This window comes from Dermacentor variabilis, chromosome 4 (genome assembly GCF_050947875.1).
Source record: "Dermacentor variabilis isolate Ectoservices chromosome 4, ASM5094787v1, whole genome shotgun sequence".
Lineage (NCBI taxonomy): Eukaryota > Metazoa > Arthropoda > Arachnida > Ixodida > Ixodidae > Dermacentor > Dermacentor variabilis.
The window spans coordinates 102,100,476-102,121,362 of record NC_134571.1 but is presented as its reverse complement, the minus strand read 5'-3'; positions in this window follow the sequence as shown (position 1 = coordinate 102,121,362).

The following is a 20,887-nucleotide window of genomic DNA, read 5'->3' as shown; positions in this document are numbered from 1 at the left end:
ACCTCGAGCGTACTGAAATCTTGGAAGAACGCTAACATAATCCTAGTCCATAAGAAAGGGGACGCCAAAGACTTGAAAAATTGTAGACCGATCAGCTTACTGCCCGTTGCCTACAAAGTATTTACTAAGGTAATCGCGCAAATAGAATCAGGAACACCTTAGACTTCTCTTAACCAAAGGACCAGGCAGGATTCCGTAAAGGCTACTCAACAATAAACCAACCATATTCACACTATCAATCAGGCGATATAGAGAAATGTGCGGAATATAACCAACCCTTATATAACGCTTTCATTGATTACGAGAAAGCGTTTAATTCAGTCGAAACCTCAGCAGTCATGGAGGCATAACGAAATCATGGTGTAGGCGAGCCGCTAAACTTTATGCTTATTTCGCTTCTAGCTTATTGCGATTTCTCCATGGACTCCCTAAGCCTCTGGCCGCCAATGGGGCCAAGTAATACGCGCACAAGTCGACGTATGTAAAAATACTAAAGGATATCTATAGCGGCTCCACAGCCACCGTAATCATCCATAAAGAAAGCAACAAAATCCCAATAAGGAAAGGCTTCAGGCAGGGAGATACGATCTCTCCAATGCTATTCACAGCGTGTTTACAGGAGCTGTTCAGAGACCTGGATTGGGAAGAATTGGGGATAAGAGTTAATGGAGAATACCTTAGTAACTTGCGATTCGCTGATGATATTGCCTTGCTTAGTAACTCAGGGGACCAATTACAATGCATGCTCACCGACCCGGAGAGGCAAAGCAGAAGGGTGGGTCTAAAAATTAATCTGCAGAAAACTAAAGTAATGTTTAACACTCTCGGTAGGGAACAGCAGTTTACGATAGGTAGCGAGGCACTGGAAGTGGTAAGGGAATACATCTACTTAGGGCAGGTAGTGACCGCAGATGCGGATCATGAGACTGAAATAATCAGAAGAATAAGAATGGGCTGGGCTGCGTTTGGCAGGCATTCTCAGATCATGAACAGCAGGTTGCCATTATCCCTCAAGGGCAAAGTGCATAACAGCTGTGTCGTACCAGCACCCACGTACGAGGCAGTAACCTGGAGGCTTACGAAAAGGGTTCTACTTAAATTGAGGACGACGCAACGAGCTATGGAAACAAGAATGATGGGCGTAACGTTAAGGGATAAGAAAAGAGCAAATTGGGTGAGGGAACAAACGCGAGGTAATGACATCTTAGTTGAAATCAAGAAAAATAAATGGGCATAGGCAGGACATGTAGTGAGGAGGCAAGGTAACCGATGGTCATTAAGGGTTGCGGACTGGATTCCAAGGGAAGAGAAGCGTAGCAGGGGGCGGCAGAAAGTTAGATGGGCGGATGAGATTATAAGGTTTTCGGGAACAACATGGCCACAATTAGTACATGACCGGGGTAGTTGGCAAAGTATCGAAGAGGCCTTTGTCCTGCAGTATACCTAAGTATATGCGGAGCTCCGCGGCAACAACCACTGCGAAATGTCCATACAATTGATCAAAATTATATTCAGGAGTTTTACGTGCCGTAAGTTCGATCTCATTATGAAGCACGCCATAGTGGGGAGGACTCCGGAATAATTTTGACCACGTGGGGATTTTTTAGCGTGCACCTAAATATTAGCACACGAGCGTTCTTGCAACTCGCCCCGTTCGGAATGCCGCCGCCGCGACCGGGATGGAACCCGTGACCTCGAGCTCAGCAGCGTAACGTCATAGCCACTGGGCTACCGTTGCGGGTGACAGTTGTTGAACAAGGGCTGTCCCCACGCCGAAGCCAACATTCCGTGAATTACGGAGGCTTCTCTTCTCCGTGAGGGAGCATCGTTGGCTCCGGCTACAACCCTTGCTTGGACACTACTGACAGGCCTACGCACGATCAATTATGTAAGCCAACTTCACGTAGCAAATGCTTTTGGCGGCGGCCAGGCAAAAGAGCGAACGCTCGAAACGAATGTGTCAGCTCTTTCCTTTTCTTTTTTTCAGTTTTGAAGCATAAAAGTACATCTATCATCGCTATCACATTTAGCCAGGCTAATTTAGCAAACACGATAGAATCGTAGCACATAAAAACTGCAGATTGAACGTACCATGAGAATCAATGCTACACGAAGCATTTTGCAAGTAGCTGCTGCTATCCAGCACAGTTTGAGGATCTTCAAAGCGTTCTCAGAGGTACCAAGGTGTTTGTCGATCAATTGTGTGTTTGACGAAAACGTGTGTATAACAGCAGCAAGACGGTGATGACGGAGAGGAAGATAGTGCGACTGCGACGGTATGATGATTGTTTTGTGTGTATGTGTGCATGTGTACTATGTTCGTTTTTTCTTTTAGTCCGGCAAATAAACGTTACAACTTCTGCCGTTACGACCTGAGTTGATGCCGAAGATGGACAATGCCTCAGACAACGTGTTCGTAGCGTTAGCTGCTACGAGCAAAGGTCTTTGGAATGTATGGATGTATGAATGAATCCAGAAGGCGGCGCAGTCTGACATAACGCTTCAAAACTCTAGTTGCCACTGGACATGAATGAATAAACTGGCCCCGTGCTCTGGCTCGTGGCTCAAGCAAAAGGCAGCCTGTGGCCGAATAAAAGGTTTGGCGGAGACGCCTAAGACTACTTGCGCGTGGGAATGCGAAAACATTATACCGTTTGTAGAGCTATGACCGTCATGGGCACGCGCTCATGAACGCACGCACTATAGGCACTCCTTTAGTCTGGCAGAACCATGGCGCAGCCGTGACGTCGGGAAAGCGTGCTCATGTCGCACACCGTAGGCCCGGGTTCAACGATACCCACCCAGAACTAAATGTGCCAAATTTTATTTTCAAAGCCATTAATTTACTTTGTTTACAGGAACCTCCATGTGAAATTTGACATAAATCCGAGCAAATTTTCAAGTGCTTTTTCACTCTTTGCGCCGTCGGCCATTTTTGGCACCGTCTTTCGGTCACGCCGACAGATTTTCGCGTGATGGGGCGTATGATGCTTTCGCACTAAAACATGCCTGCGTGCACGGGCTTGTCCTCCTTTCGTTAACCCTTCGTATTTTAAAAAGAAATTCCGCACTTCGGTGCTTTGGGCTGCAAAAATCACGCCGTGTGTTTTCACTCGTCATATGCGACGTGATGCCCGCGCCAGTCGTCTCAGATAGCTGGCGTTGACACGAGAGAAGTGTGCGCGCGATCGTGGCATAATGCTTTGCGCCTTCTGAGCAAAGAGGTCAAGGTGATATACACTCCTTTACTGAAGAGGACCGAAACGATACGAAGCAATAAACTACCTATCTACCACAAAGTTCCCGGAATGAGCCAAAGAATGCTTCGCATTCAGCACACAAGAGAGCATGCTTAAGTACGGAGAATTTAGGTAGCAGGAATACGACTAATATAGATGCCGTACAGTTACGTCAATAAATCTAGATGGCCACTCATGCTTTTCATTTCGCGACACTTACCGTTCGGGATATAAGCATGCACACGTATCCAATCTTCGGGTCTGCGCACGCGGGCAAGTTTCCACGCCTAGATCTCAGCCTCTGTGCATTGGTTCATAAGGCACCAGACTGGTCGTATGAAAGGAAGTTTATTGCCTCTCCCACCTATCCCTCTCTCTTTCTTTCTACATTATATCTTAATGCCGAGCTGCGAAGTAATTCAACCGCCATTCGGGCAGCCCCGATGAGAGTAATGATTATTTCCCGTTTTCACATCAGCTCTGACTGAAATTTCGATTTGTGTTTTGTCGGTGTTTCCTTTCTTCCCCCTTAATTTCTCTCTTCCTTTCCGAACGAAAGTTTATCGTCGATTACGTCGGGCAATCCAGCGTTTCTGTGGCCAATTTTCTCATGTTCTAATCACACAATAAACAACAATAGCTCATTGCTTTAAAAAAAACAACTTAGACGACCAGAAAACCCACCGTTATACAGCCCCGGTAAAGCTCGTCGTCGCTCGCGGCTTCCGTCTCGTCACGAGACGCGAAAGCGCGGGACAGGGCGAGGGAGGCCATTACACGAAAAGAAAACCGAGAGGACGTGTACACACGCAATTGATACAGCGGAGAGAGACGAAGGGAGAAAGAGAGAGAGAGAGAGAGAGAGAGACGGGGGACAGCGCGGCCGAATGAGAGGGGGGGGTATCCGATGTGCGACGCCGAGCTCTCGAGGTCTCGAACCAAGCTCAATTAGCGCGGGCGTCGCCTAATGCCGAGTGACGGCGAAATTTCCGCTCGACACAAAGGCACGCGCGAGCCTGCTGTGTGCGTGTCTGCGCGTATGTGTGTGCGTACGTCACCGCGATCACCGAGCGCGCGCGCGCGCGCCATGAGACCCGTGCGCCCCTCTCCGCTCTCATTGTTGTTGCCTCGGGGACCCTTTATTGTCACGGGCGGGCCGCGCGCCGCATTATACGCCGTCTATGTCGACAGGTTTCCGCGTGTTGCACGCGCTCGTACGAACGCACAGACAGCCTGAAGGCATCAAGGCTGCCGCAGGGAGAGAAGACACTAGCGTATAGAACAGAGAGCGTCTGTTTGCGCACTCGTTTTTTTTCTCTTTCGTTCTTCGGCTTTTGTTCCTTCCCAACTCATTTTCGAAGGGTGCGCAACGTTGCCAGCGATGCGAGCATAAATATACACGCCGATTAGGAAAGTTGTAAAACGTCCTTGCGACCTCCTACGGTGGCGACAGCGAGCACTGATGAGAAGAGGCTGTGAAGCGAAACGCGGGGAGGCACCGAAGCTCGTGCCTTTGTGAAAAGAAAAACGCCACTGCGGCAACGACGAAGGAACGACAATACGAGAGCGGCGGCGTCCGGTGAAGTAAACACGTTAGGACGAGGACAGTTCGACTGTTATGTCGCGTTCGGCTCTCTCACACAGCCACGTATGATAGGACGCGTGATTGGCGCGGAGAACGTCACCAACTTCAGGTACGCTTAAGCTGTTGAAGATAGTGAACGGGACATCCTCAACGGTGCAAGCATTCCTCTTGTTCCCGCACCGGTACTGTGGGGCCGCTGCATATTTGGCGAGAGCGGCCTAGCATACGGGGCAGTAAGTTGTTACATCAGCAGTCACCATGACTACTGCTTTTAGCGGAAACACCCGAAATTGCGAAGCCGACTTCCAGTGGCGTCGTAAGTGAAAAAAAAAAAAAAAATGAGGAGGCAGGGCTCAGCTAAGCTGCTATTCAATCTCCCACGGCTCATGGGTAATGAATAAATTAATTAATAATTCAACGACACCGTTAATTAGATATCACACCAGGCGAGATGTGATGATAGGACACGAGGTGGAATGGAATAGGAGGCGGTAAAATTATTCCACCCTAAAGCATTTGTGTGATTAGCGTAGCCCCACTACACACACCTCATCGCAACATGATAGAGGCTACCCGGCCGTTGCCTGCAATTCCTTGCTGACCATGACATGCTTGCGATAGGGCGCACTTTTACTGAACACCGTGATACTTCAGACAATATGTAAAAAATTATTATTATTATTATTATTATTATTATTATTATTATTATTATTATTATTATTATTATTATTATTATTATTATTATTATTATTATTATTATTATTATTATTATTTGTTTTGAACGCATATATACAGGTAAAAGGAAAGGTAAAGCAAGGAGCAGGCCGGCAACTGCCACCGGAAGGGGCACAACGCCTGCCTACTCTTCAGAAGGGAGATGACAGCAACACAGAAATGGAAGATAGGAAGGAGGGGAGGAAAGAGGAAAGCAAGAGCAACAGGACAAATCTAAAGAATAAAGTAGAACACACAGTACAGATCCCACACAGTAGGGCCGGTCACTGAAGGTCACGCTACAACAGAATATTGAATAGAAGTTTCGACGCTACAAACGTGAACTTAAGTTAACTCTAGAAAAGTAAGTAGAATGCGATGAGCATGATCACGCTTAGACGCACAACCCCCTGGGGTACAAACATTCGTCGAGTGTCACACACAGCAGGCCAAGGAGATGATAGCCAAAGCGAATTAAAATTATGCAGAACCGATGTCTCTACATGTCCACGAAGTTTTGGAAAAGGTTCCTACCACTATATGTTGAACTTCGCCGCAGTTCACCAGCGTCATTCAATGAACAGCATTTTCAAGTTATGTTATTTCAGAAGGTCGCCCGAATTTCCCTAACCTTCAGCTAGCGACACCGAGAGGCCATGCCCTTTCATTAACATACGCATTGACCGCACTTAGTCCTTGCTGCGTTATAACAGAATTTTGGTCAAGGTTAAAACACTGCTATATACGCTGCGGGAAAGTGACAAATAAGTCCCTTAATACACATACGAAAGGAATACCATCTTGATGTTGCTAACTGGAAGTTGTTGAAATCAGTGCTACCCTTTGTAAAAAAAAAAAAAAATCTTAAAAATGCCGCACATTTAGTTGAGCAGGTGTACTGAGGTGAAGTTCGACAGAGGGCTGCAGGGGAAATACACAAGATTCCTGGGTATGTGGGAAGCGAAGCTATGGTGAAGCGAGTAATTCTATGGTATGCAACTAAATGAGATGCATAAAATTACCTATATTTTCATCTTTTGCTCCGTGTAATCTCATTCAACTTTTATTCGCGCACAGGTCGCCACTACCTTGACGTCACGTGATGCTTAAGTTTATGCACTAGACCGTTCACATGTGATCCCTAGTAGAAACACCAGTTCAGGCAGCTGCACACTGCGAGACTTCGACGCAACAAACAAGAATGGCGAGAAGACGTATACGCAGAGAGAAGGACGAAAAATTAATATATTCGTTAAGTTACAGTACAGATGTATAGGTTCATAAAACTGTAACCCCTATCTCACAGTGGCACACAACCATTCTGGGAGATTGGTCAGGAATAGGCACACGCACAGTGACAAACAAGAGCAGGCCCGAGAAAGGTGGTAGGTGAAATGTAAGAAATTTAAAAGAAACCGTTGACTATTACGCGGCATTTCTTAAGAGGCCTGTGCGCATTAGAGAGGTCTATCAGGCGGCAATAGATATGCATATTTTATATAGTTTTTAATTATTTTGGTTACGCACAACGAACGTGAGCACACTAACACTGCTAAGCGTTCATATAATATATATATATATATATATATATATATATATATATATATATATATATATATATATATATATATATATATATATTGACATCCATGGAAAGAAAAAGTTGCGTACGGATAGTGCGAAGTCCGACTGCATGGTGACAGAGTACATCCTCCGTCAGATCACGTACGGCAGTGTCTTAAGTTTTGAAACATATAATAAACTATATAATACTGTATCCCGCCTTCTTAACTGCTTCTTTCGCGACGTCCTTTAAAACACATCACATCATCTAGACCCCCAACTTTAACACCGTCCCTCTTTGTTCAAACAAACGTGCGGCGCCGTAACCATATGGGTAATTGCGGTTCCCGCTACTCAAGCGGAAAATTGCGGGTAACTAAACACATCTCCTCCACAGCTCGCTACGCGCGCGCCAGAGACACCAGCGCGCAAATAAAAGAAAGCGGCCTAGAACGACGCGGTATGTGGCAGGCCCCGCAGTGCACAGAAAGCAGGGGAAAGAAGAAATGAAGAACACCACCAAGACCGCGTTGACGAGGCGGTGCCGTTCCTATTGTCTCGGCGATCAAACGGGATCGAGGACCTCCGCGGGAACGTCGTCGTCGAGACTGGCGCCTGCTTCGTTGACGAAAGGGCGTCATGCGTGCAGACGGGTCTAAATGGTGGCGGCCCTCCCCCGCCTTGCGTCCCGCAGCAGCCCCCCCGATGCTCGACTCAGCTGGTCAATTCAGTACTGCAGACGCACCAGCGAGGAAGTGAGACGCAGACCGCGTCCGCTTCGTCAGGCTGCGTGGAATGCAGCGAAAGGCGATGTTCACATGTACACGCAGGCCCGAATCAGCAAGAAGGAGGACTCCGCGGCTCGGCTGCTCGGCGACAGAATATAAGTGAAACTGCCGCATATACGCTTCGCCGCGAAATGCGCAGCTGTCAAAAAAAGAAACAGAAACAGAAAGAAAGAAAAAGTTGGTACGCTAACGAGGTTTAATTGCCGCCTCCGCGGGTGCAGAGTAGGCAATGACCTCCTCTTTCTTCCCTCTGTCCTGCTCCACTTAAATAATGCGCGCCCGCAGCCTTAACCCGTCCTGCGTCCTTGTTCCGAGACGAGCGCATCCATCTTGAAGGCGACGGAGGAAGCTTCGATGCTGCTGAACGCGAAAGTGACAACTGAGTGAGCAAGTATGAACTATGTGTGCTGCGCTCCAGTGACAAGCCGGATCTTCATGTCTGGAACGCAGTAAAGAGGAGAGAGAAACACAGGCACGACAATGGAGCCGGTGGCGTACGGAACTCTCGCAGATGCCTGGCAGCAGCTCCGAAGTAATGAAATTAACGTACACCTGCGCAAGGTTCTCCATAGTGTCACCAGCGAAGTACGCTTCGAGCGCTAGGAGTTAAAGCACTGGCTGAGAAAAAAAAAAAGGAAAAAAAAAAGAAAGAAAAGGATCAAGAGTGCCGTCATGGTGGTCAGAAACAAATCGCGTTGTCCCACACCTCTGCAACGTATGTGTCTACAATGCATGTGAACACCGATGGATCGACTTTCTCAGCTGACTCCACGGCTGCTTTCGTCCTCCCAGATTAGTATATTCGTGGAAACTTCAAACTCAATCGCAAGACATCGTCGATGGCTGCGGACATCGCTATACCATGGGTGAAGCCGTTCGTTAACATCTCCCGGGAACCACCTCAGAGGTATACATGTATTCTGTGACGCTAGCCCAGCACTACAGATTATCGACTTTGTACTTACACGAACGCTTCATACCTTGCTTGCTCACGAGTCGGCCGAACTTTACGAGTTCACCTTGCAAAATGGACGCCACGCAAGATTTCAACGTTTTCCTAGGGACTGTAGCGTTGACAAAAATGAACTTGTCGACTAAGAGGCTAAATTTGCCCCCCGTAAGTCCAATCCCATGGAATTGTAAATGCATTTATGAGGACGGACGCTAACACAATTATATACAACATCGAGCGCGCCACTGAGGCAGGTTTCTGGGCTCAGCCTCACCATCGTCATCGCCGCGTTTGTTTACTTGAGCTCTAGCTTTGATTTGGAATACCACGGAACAACCAAACAAGCCACGCGAACCTTCCACATAGAGTGGGACTTGGCTTGGCTTTTACTCAAAACTGTCGCCATGTGATTGACGAAGCAGACAGCCCGGACTGCGAGACGTGCAGCGTACTGGGGATATATTCTCGGTGAGAGAGTAAAACATCTTTATTAATAATATTTGAATGGCGAGAGCAGTGTGGGAGAAACCCTCAGTCCAGGGTCCCTAAGATGATTCCGGCGATGTTTCGAGCCCGTTGTACCACTGTTCGGAGGACCTCGGGAGGTCCGTCGCGGAGGGCATCGTCCCACAGCTCTTTGTTGCGTAGGGGGTAAAGGAGAGTTGGCAAGGGAGGAAAGAGGTTTGCAGTGCACTCAATCGTGACGTGGAAGATTGTGGGCGAGCTGCCACAGCCAGGGCAACCATCTGCATAACAGTGTGGGTAGAATTTATTGAGAGAGACAAGATTAGGAAAAGTTGCGGTTTGTAACTGGCGTAATGCTTTCCAAACTTTTCTATTCCAATTCTGCAATCAGCCCTCCGCGACTGGTCAAAATCTTTTTTTGACCACTCCCACTTCATCTGTCTGTCACATGCCGTCACGAAAACCGCGATAGTTCCCCATCTGATATGACGTGTACACAGTGATTATGAATGATTGGACCGAACAAAAAAAAGTAGGTATTTTTGATTCGACGCCTTTTCGCCATTAGACCTCGGCTATCGGTCAAAAGTTTTAGGGCTGCACTAACTTCGCCTGCCTGTCACGCGGCGTCACAAAACCGCGAAAACTTACCGCATCAAAGTGACGTGTACGCGTTAAAGATGCATTAATGTGCCGAACAAAACTAATTTTTTCTGAATAGCGGCAGGCTGCCCCGTTCCGAAAGAAATAAAAGATGGCTGCCGCCGATCGCTCAGGCACTGGCTATTCGCACCTGCCGGAGAGCGTGGGTTTATTTTCGTGTAATAAAACTTTTTGCTTAGCCGTGTAACGTTTTCGAGCACTTTCGGCACGTTTACGAACTCGTTCTGCCAACTCTTCTTTGCTGAGGCTCCGTTTTAGCGTGACTCTTAAGCTTCCGTTGCATGCCGCCGCGATTGTCGACGAGCCACCGCAAGCTATGTAAGGGAAAGCGGACCAATCGCATACGCCGTTACCACCCTGTTCATCTGATTATCGATTTTCAATGCAGTGGCTCGGCCCCATCGAATCCCTCTCTACGTGAGCGTGCTCCTCGCCTGTTGTGAGCCACTTAGATAAGACAGGCCGCTCAGTGTAGGCAATGTTATTCGTTTTTCAAGTAAACAAAAGTGACCTCCTATGAACGAGGAGAGCGTTTGATTCGTCTGTTTTGACAACCCTGCGGGTGACCGCCCGATGCTTTCGTCGGCGGTTACGCATATTTAACGTCAGTATAGATTGGAATAAAAACATATTGGAATAGTTTTACGTTATAGGGCCCCAGATTTTCTTTTTGAAATGCCTAGCTCATTTGCACATTCTCATTTTTTTGTGTGTATGTGTGTGTTCTCTTACATTGTCATGAGAGTGAAGGAGGCTTGTTTTTGTCGTGGTTTTACTTCTGTCGTGGGCCGTAATCGTTCGCAGTACCTCTATTCGTATTGGCAGCCGTGTTAGCCAAATATACTGCACCTTTTTGTTGTGAATCGCGACACGGTAATTAAAGAAAAGAATCGTTCATTTTTGCGGCGCGCACAGAACTGCAGCTCCTGGCACTGACAGGGTCGGTCATCGCCAGCTCTTCCCACCTCTCTCTCCTCCACTCGCACGCCTCCTCCGCCTCCTCATCTCGACTTCGGTCACTCGAGAGTCGCAGTTTTACTTTAAACGGCGCACGTGTATACGTTCAAGAAGAGCGGTATACAGGCGTATAGACTGAGGTTTCGTTCATAAGAACATTCCGTGCATTTTGGCCCATATGGCTCATGAAAGGCGAGGTACGTCCAGCCTTTGATTTATGAGTAACCAGAAATACATAAAACAATGTTCATGTTACGTAGCTAAGAAGTTACTTTCACATAACTTAAGGTTGGCCAGCGGCATTCTTCTTCAAGCTTTCACAAAAACCGGTTCGAAACATTTTAACTAGGCACTGATACTACTGCACCTATACATAAAACAAAGGGCACCCCTTGAAGTCGACGAAAGGTTTTCGTTTTTTTTTCTTTCCTTTATATATTGACACGTGTTTATGGCAAGAATAAGCATATGCTCCAGAATAACCACAGAAAAGTGGCGAGGTTTCAAAGATAAGCGCCTGACATACAGAAGTACGAAATGAGCCCGTTCAGAAATGTAAATTTATCCACATTTTTTGTCTGTCTTTATTAGTACTTTTTTGTGCTTCTATTGAAATGTTGCCTTGCAGCCTCGGAAAACACAAAAAAATATAACGCAAACGCACCAACGTATAAGCACCGGAGCGCAGAGAAGCAAGACGTATACGTTAATCGCGTTTACACGGTGCTGCCGTCAGGCGTTTTGTACTGCGTGGGAAACAATGTCAAACGCATTGTGAAACTGTGTCGAGGCGCTTCTACCGCTTGTTTTACTGCATGGAGGTACGCCGCCTTGACATCTGTCTAAATGCAGAAAAGGAATTCCAGCGGACGGCACAGCAGCCCACCGTCTGTGCCATACGTAGGCGACAAGCTCCGCGCGATGCTCGTGAGTCTAAGAAATGCATCGTAGTATAAAAAAAACTGCAAGGCGCATTTGTCGATTGAGAGTGAAGCAATAGTGCATTTCTAATGTGAGCGCTCCGAAATCGCATCAACCAAACAAGAAATTATGAAGATGTCCTATCGCCATCTTGAGCACGCCGGTCGTCACCAGCTGGAAAGTGTTATGGCTAGAAATCTATCAATTAACTCTACCTAGCATGTCGCAGCACTAATTTGGAGTACATGGAGGAAAGGAACAAGATAGGAGAGGTGCTGGCGTCACGTTTTTGAAGCCGGAAGTACCGCCATAGTAAAGTTTCGTTCGTTCTCTGTCCTCGCTTCACCGTTGGAACTTGAAGCTTCTCGGACGATGATCGGCAGTTGTTGATCAAACGCAGGCAGGAAGCGATGAGATCAGATGTACAAGAAATATTTATAGGTAAACTTTTCTATATACATGGCAGGTAAAACAAATACATTACAAACTTGAACAATTGAGAAACAAAGTCTCACTCTTCGACTGTCTCAATGACTGTTAGAGCCCAGACTCGTTTTAACGTACATAGTACGGAGGCTCACTGATCTATCAGCAATCCTGATTTCAGCCAAGTCTGAGGGACAGCATGTTGTCCCGATTATTATAGCCCAATTACACAAAGAAAAAGAAAGGCGGTAGGCCCGTTGGCTCGTCCCACAGGTTCAGTTGCCAATCAGAGTCAACCGTTTGTTAAGCCACAACCCACAGGGATGGGCTTACTCTTCAAAATAAACATATTGGAAAACAAAGCTCTTTTCCTTCTTCCCTAAAACTCCCATGCCCTCTCATTTCTTCGTAGTTAGTGACGGGCTCAGCAAAACACGCCAGGCCCGAAAAAGTTATCGCTAGGCCGCCTCAAATCCCAAGGGCGTCTCTGGGCCGCAACTGTCTCGGAAGCAGGGGCATCGATACCACGTAGTGCGGCCGTACTCAAAGTTTGTCCGCGTGGGAGACTGATGGCCCTCCTTGTCCTTCAAACTTAATTTCTACAAGACAAAGTTCTCCGAGTGCGTGTTTCCAAGATGCCGTCGTCCGAATGCACTCTTTATGTGTGCACCGCATTCCTACAGCGTGCACTGTAAGCTGGCCTTCGACACCACACATGCAGTCGCACCCAACAACAAGGCTGGTGATTGCATTCCGGACGCGTAGAAGATTAGGTCCATGCTCACTGCATGCGGCACGGGGTCAGAGTTGCTAAGCCCTTCTTAACCTCGGCGGCGCCTCCAATTAGTCAGGCACTCGGGAGCCAGACCCACAATACCTTGTACAGCGGTCCCTTTCAAGGCTGGTCTGTGTGGACTCGTGTGACCGTCGGCGGACTGCCGACACCATGCGCACAATACCGACTTCCCGGAATCGGCACTCGCCCTCCTGGCGCCTGCCACGACGCGTCACCCAACACCGCGCGGTGCCTGTGACCCCACATAACACAGCAACTGTTGCCCGGCTGACATGTGGGGAAGTGAACCCCCTCTCTATACACAAAGCACGTGGCCGATTCGTGACACTTAAGAACACGAACAATCAGAGCGACCTTACAGCCATGTTGGTCTGTCATCGCCCTTTGCGCCTCCGATAAGCTCACCGGAGCGTATAGCGCGAGCTTTGAACTTGCATTGCTACGAGCCGCCGGAAGTGTGTGCTACCGACAGAGCCTATGAAACTTCTGTACCAGCTTTAGTGAAGCAGCCGCACTCCTGTGTTTTTCCGTGGCACGTTGAAGAATACGACGAAGCCCCGCGCCGTGATTATTTGAGTGTCTGTCTTGCTGGCTGACACTCACACTCACAGACCCTAAAAACAACTTTCAAGCTTACACACCACACTCTAAAGCCAGCTTGTCTCGCGAACGCAATGTGCTGCGGTAAAGACAGGGGCCGAAAATACTTGTCTCACTTTTCAGACGCCTAGAGCTCTACCTAGAGCAGAAGCGACAGCTTCAGGAGCGCGGTTGCTATGGTAACGTTGCTGTTTGACGCAATAGTCCTAGAGCTTCTTTGCTAAAAACACCACGCGACTTCCGCCACACTCTCTTCAACTGATGCGGGCTAGCCGGAGCCTCTCCTACGACGCTTTCCGTCCTACATGGTGGAGTACGGTAGCACTTTTTTAGCAGGAGACAGCAATGCGAGATGAAATAAATAACACGTATCGTTTGACAGTTTGAAACTTCAAAACGCGAAAGTACACATTCTTAGAGACGAAGAATTTATGTATGTTGCCGGTGGATATTGGGGGAAGAGCACTTGTGCTGCTTGGCCCAGCTCGAGTGAGCTCGCCGCACTTTTAGCGGATGGCGTTAAGGGTCCCGTGTCGCAAGAAGTCTGGTGTCGGCGTCCGGCGCCGGTGTCCTCGTGAGCGAAAATTCCCGTATACATTTAGGCGTGCGTATATACCACGCCTTGCTGTATGACATGCGGTATAGGCGGGTTATATTGCCACACCATTCTATCACTAAAGTTGCTCATGCGTTGTCTTACATTCGTGACAAAGTTATTTCTCATAATTTTGAGAATGACTGCCCACAAGCAAATGTCATGAAACAAAACACGGACAGCACGTGCCTTTTATGTTAAATCTTCTCAGAATGAAATACTGAAGTGAAACAATAACACAAACCTGAAAAATGATGTTCTTTTTTTTTTCTTTTTTTGGCGTGGTGCACCATCTCCGGGGATGGGCCCACGCAACAGGCCGCGTTTCTCCCAGAAAGCTCGCCTTGGTGCGTAACGTTTGCCGCCAGCGTTTCTCCGTAAACATTACGGTTACATAAGTTGCAGTTGCTGGGAAGCGTGCGATACAGTCAGGGATCTTGAATGCAGTCGCGTTCCACTTTTAAAGGCGAGAAGCGTAAGCATCCTTCAAATTCTTTACATTACTCCAGCATGTCTCAAGCAGCTGGAACGCTGGCGCAGATGCCAAACTTCAATGGCCAGAGCTAACATTTATGCTATAGGCGTTGTGCCTTCCAGTGTGCACAGCGCTCTAACTCACCATTCGGTCTTTGCGTCATATAATATGTGCTTGTCATCCTTGTCCACGTGTAGGGTAGGAAAGTAAACCGGTGTCTGGTTGACCTCTCCACGTTTGCTCTTGTCGACATGTGTCGCGCGCTATTTAACCTAACGCCTCTCTGTAAAAAAAATTGCCAGTTGCTTTGACTGAGAGGCAAAATTTGCCCAGGCAATCACGCTGTCCTGGCGCACTTCTGTATTCGATTTTTTATTGTTACTTTATCGATTTCATTTTCGATTCTAACCAACATTCTTACTCCGTGACCTCCTTCTGAAACACATGTGCATATTGCCACGTGTACTTAATTGTCTTTATCGGGTGACATGTTTCACCGCCTAACAAATGTTATCGTACAGCGCAGGACGCGCCTGCATGTATCGGAAGCTTCAGGAAGGTTATCGGTGTTTCCATCCGCTGTCTGTGACCGAACCTTGTGTAATCTGATCGCATGTGTGCGCGACGCGAATAATGTAGAACTTTGTAGAAGGCACGTGGGTCCCAGCGATTACTCTGGAACATTCGTCGACTGATGTATAAAAACGGACGCGCTTGACCCGCTGATCAGATTTTCGACGATCGCCGACCGTGTTCGCCGCTATCGTTGTGCTGTAAGTGTAGCCTGTTTTTGTGGGCACAGGTTCGCCCTATAAAAGTTCGTTTTGTCTTTCACTGTATTGTTACTGTGTTCTTCAACGTCACCACCACGTGACAATATGTAATGGGTAGTACACATGCCAAAAGGAACCAAACCGAGCTATAATCAATTGATATTTGGAACAAAAAAGAAAAGAAAATCTAAATGACGCGAAGCTCGTTCGAGTTAGCGAGGTAGCAGCAGTAATGGCGGACACGAGCGCAGCCTGGTCGTCTGTGTCTAGCTGTCACCTGTCGGCGTCGTCACGATAACGAAGGCGATGTATGATGCTTAATCGAGGCAGTAATGTTGGCGAGAGGTGCACGCACAGAAATGTACTACATCTATCTGAATACACTTAAGGGGACCCGCCGTGGTTGCTCAGTGGCTATGGTGTTGGGCTGCTGACCACGAGGTCGCGGGATCGAATCCCGGCCACGGCGGCCGCATTTCGATGGGGGCGAAATGCGAAAACACCCGTGTGCTTAGATTTAGGTGCACGTTAAAGAACCCCAGGTGGTCAAAATTTCCGGAGTCCTCCACTACGGCGTGCCTCATAATCAGAAAGTGGTTTTGGCACGTAAAACCCCAAATATTATTATTATACACTTAAGGCTTCATACCCCTTGCGTCGCAGTGGCACATCCATTCTGGGAGATCGGTCAAGAATGTGCACATACTCTGTGGCACATAAAGGCCGATCCACACGACGGACCAAGTCTGTGGGCCGATTAGTCACGTGATGCGACGTCACGGCCCGCCGCGGTCCGGTCCGGCCCAGGGAACATCCACACGGCGGACCATCATAGCAGGCAGCAGAGCAGACCAACCAGCTACACTAACGCTTTTTCGCGTTATCATTGTAATCATTCAGGCTCGAGTCCCACAAAGCCGTGAACTGCTCAACGAGGGATACAAAATAAAAAACCACCTCGTCACTCCGAGAGGACATGGTGTTTAAAACATATATCTGCTGCACGCACGTGTAGGCGGAACGACGGGCATGAAACGACTGGCTTTTGCTGAGCCGAAAACTAGATTGAATTTGTCTGAAGACACTCTGTTGCCGGACAACATTCGTTGGCTAGCCAAAATCATTGCGGTTTGCGTGTGGTCCGCCGCCAAAACTGAAGCGGGAAAAACCTCGACGATTTGTTGGACTGCGAGGGCCGCGGTCCTGCGCGGGCCAACGGCGGTACGCACGAACTGGTGACGTCCTATCATGTGATGCGCGGACCGCGGTCCAAAAGAGCAATTTGGTCCGTCGTGTGGATCGGCCTTAATCAGTGCCGAAGGTGTCTGTACGGGCACATATGCCCAGTAATCGAAGTTGTCTATATATATATATATACACACACAAATATATTCGGCCGAGACACGACGACAACCACCAAACCCTGGTGAAGAGACAAAGAATACTTTGCTTTAAATGTCTGTACAATATGGTAGTGGCGAATGGTCTCTTGTGAACAGTGTAGATAATTTAGAGCAAATATGTTGGGACATCGGAAGTATACCAAGGCAGGCGGTCGGGCCAGCACGCGCAATCTGGAATCCCCGAGCTGGTGCCAGAGGAATCGCCGTTCGATGCCCAACAGCGGCGCGCTACGCCGCGACTGTCGGCAAAAGTCAGCCCCATTCGGAAGCAATTTGTCAACGCATTGTGACGTCCAGGCGCCCCGCTACCAGACACAGGCGGGCGTAAACGGCGCGACAAAGGCAGGGGCCACCGCGAGCCACGTCACAATGCGCCTGATTCTTCCGCCGTCTTCTTCGCCTTCTTCCACAGCGAGCAACGAGCTTTCGAGAGCTGCTCTTCTCCCATTATTTCCGCCGCCCGCAAGAAATAAACACCCGAGAAGCCTTTGCGCACCCAACTGCATGCTTTTCCGCAGCAGCGACAGCGGCGGTAAATAAACAACGGCATCAAACGCAAAGCAGATCGCCGCCAACGGCGCTTGGCGCGTCGCGTTGCGCATGGACAACGCACGCACGAGTCTTGTTTTGTTGCTTGCATCGGCGGCGGCGGCGGTGGGGGTGGCACAGTCGGCGCTGTAGAAAGCAAGGGTTTGGCAACAGCCTCCGAAGCGTCCGTCCTTGTCAGTGCTCTTCAACGACTCCTCAGTGGGCGACGGCTTCCATCTTTCTCACTCGATCCCAGAGAGGAGACAGCTTGCCGAGTCGCTCGAAACCTCGGACGCAGCCACGACAATGGTTCGGCCAATTGTGTTACTCTGCTTGGTGAGCCGCGAGGCGGCAGAATGCGGCGTGAGGGCGACTCGAATTTGGTCTCCCTTTCTGTACCCGGCTGAGCGTCAAAAACTGTCCATTGACTTCGCGGCTGCTTTCCACAAAGTTTGTTTCACTTGTGCAGCGAGACGTCGTCGTTTTTTTTTTCTTTCTTTTTTGCGCCCTATCAATACCAAAAAACGTACAGGAAGCAGCCTCTTCGTTGGAATGCGGGCTCCCACATTCACGAAGTCTGAGAAACGACCGTCAGCCTATGAAGCAGCCGTCACAATGGGAATCATCCTTTCTATTGGTCGCTATACGATGCATCATCTTTTTATTAACTTAACGCCTTGTGCTGCCTCTTTGAGACACACAATCCTAACTTATTCTCCTGCGTTCCTGCTTGTCATTCAAACGATATTTGCTCCGCTCTTGCTTTTCTAATGTAACCCACTCAGAAGTGGCCACGAGCGTTGTTAAACGTAGGTAAAAGCCACAAAAATTCAATGCGAAATGTTGACGCTGTGAAGGGACCAGAGCAGAGACCAGCCTCTAGTGTATAAGTACGAACAACAGTGAGTTGCGCAAAAGATTCGGGAAAGAAAGGAAATACTCAGGCGTCAAAAGTTCCCACTCAAAAAATTTTCGTAGTAGCTACGCCTTTCTTTGCCGAATGCGCCGTCCGAATAAGAATGGAAAGTGTAGGCCAGGGTAACAACGCGAGAGCCACGTCACCGAGATACTTTTGGAGCCGAAGTGACGCGCGTCTGATTTCTTTGATGCGTCGAACTGCGCGGTCGAAAGTCGATATTTCCGAATGCGAAGAGAGGCTTTGCGGTTTCTACTTCATGTTCGAGCGCATCGCGGTTCCGTTCACTTCGCAACCGCTGTCGTCTTTTCACGTATGGACATCGAAGGAAAGCAGTCGTGCTCGTTACGAAAGAACAAGCAAGGCTGCGTGTTAGAGCTTATTGAAATATGTAGGATAAACACGTATGGGCGGTGCTTTGTCGTCATTTAACTCGAAGCTGTGCCCTCGCCGGACCGTTGAGCCAGTCAAGTTGGCTAAGAAGCTGGAGATGCAAAGCTGTGGTGTAAGTTATTTCAAGGGCAGGCATATATTAGGTTGTTCGAACGAGGACTAAAAAGACCCATAGATTGTAGGTAACTAGTTGAACGTGTTATATTATAAACTTTCATTATAAGTGCACTACGGCAAAGTCATCAGGCTTGGCTCTGGTAATCTAGACGGCTATAAAGAGTATCCAGAGAGAGGGGACGATGCTCTGACGCTAATGGACACGAGCCGACGATATGCGTGCATTCACACATTACTGTTACCATTCAATGAATTGATTGACTGATTCCTTCATTCATTCATTGAGCAAATCACGTGAACCCTGAGAGGTATACGTGCAAAAAGTTCGAACAAGACAATACGACAAAATGCACTCAAATCCATCCATGCAAAAATCAAAACAATGCACAAGGCTCTATGAAACATGCACACAGACTGAATGCGCAAAAGGAATGCGCATGAAGTCGAAGCAATTCATGTGTGATGTTCTGAAGCGATGTTCAGGACTATTAATTCTTTTCGACTACTGGCACCGATGGATGACTGTTGCAAGAAGCGTCTCCTTTAAAATATAAAAAAGCCTAAACTACCTTCCTTAAATTATGACCATTAAACCTGTGAGTGGATGTTGCCCGTTCAATTGCGTGAATAATGGCAGCAACGTTCGTTATGTGCGCCGGTCGGCGGCACCCAGTGGACGAATGTCACTGCTTCAGGCCCGGTCTGTCTCTCTTGAGGGTCTGGCATGGGACATGAAAATGAACCTGACAAGTTTTCTCTTCAAGGGCAGCGATGGAGACTCGGTGCACCCTTCGGAACGAGTTACAGGACGCACCATGTACCGCATCGCATTGTGAGCTTCGCCCACAATCGCTTAGTATGGCTTGACGCGTGTGACCCGGAAAGGTCGTCCCTCTCAGAACTTAGCGCAATGAACAATAGTAGCCACTGCCCACGCATAGGTGCGGCCTGTCTACTCACCGCATCCCGGTATCTCATCTAGACGCATGCCAACCATTCAACCAGCTCATTCGAGATGCGCCGCTCGGCAAGAATAACCACTAGGTGGACAGCTGGAAGAATTGGGTATGAATTTTTCCGAAGCAATGAAACAAGTGACGTAGCTACGGGCCGCAGACATGCCCCTGGCATGCGAGTTATCAACGAGACCAGCTACATTTCTATAGGGTTGCTCTAGCGGGAAATGTACTTACCACAAACACGACAAGTCAAGTCGCCCAGTGAGTCGCTTGTTCAAAAAACTGGTCAGCTTGAACTAACAAATTTATTTGGAGATTGAAAATTAAGAGGTATAGTAGCTATACGACACTTCAAGCACGTGTTCATGAGATCCTTACAAGCACAATATAGCCAGCCAGTACATTATCATTATATTTATTATCAAATTATCAAATATACCTAATGCTTCGATATATATATATATATATATATATATATATATATATATATATATATATATATATATATATATATATATATATATATGTGTGTGTGTGTGTGTGTGTGTGTGTGTGTGTGTGTGTGTGTGTGTGCGTGTGTGTGTGTGTGTGTGTGTGTGTGTGTATCACGCTGTATATAGCATGAAAGCCCAGTCCCTGTACGGTGCCGTTCGCCGCTCGAGAAACGAAATCGGGACAAAGAGAGCATTGCGATTCCTTTCAGTCACCGGGAGGTCTGACCTGGGCACACTTTCACCCGTGACGCAAGTCGAAACCGTCGACGCAGCAGGGTCCACCGACATGTGACGTACCGCGCTGCGCCTCCGGCATTGCCGGGTCAAAAGGTTGCCCACCGCTCGAGGAAGCAAAAGCGGACGCGCCGCCGCTCCTGCGACAGTTGTGTCACACATCTCATCAGACGTGCGCTGTTATGCTGCAGGCAGCGCCGCAGTGACGTCATCTGTAGGCTTCCCCATCTCTGCCTGACTGGACTAAAGGTGAGAGCACGGAAAAATGATGACATGCCTGTTGTGAGGGCACGTCTATAGCGTGACGTCTCTCGTCTTCATTTACATGGAT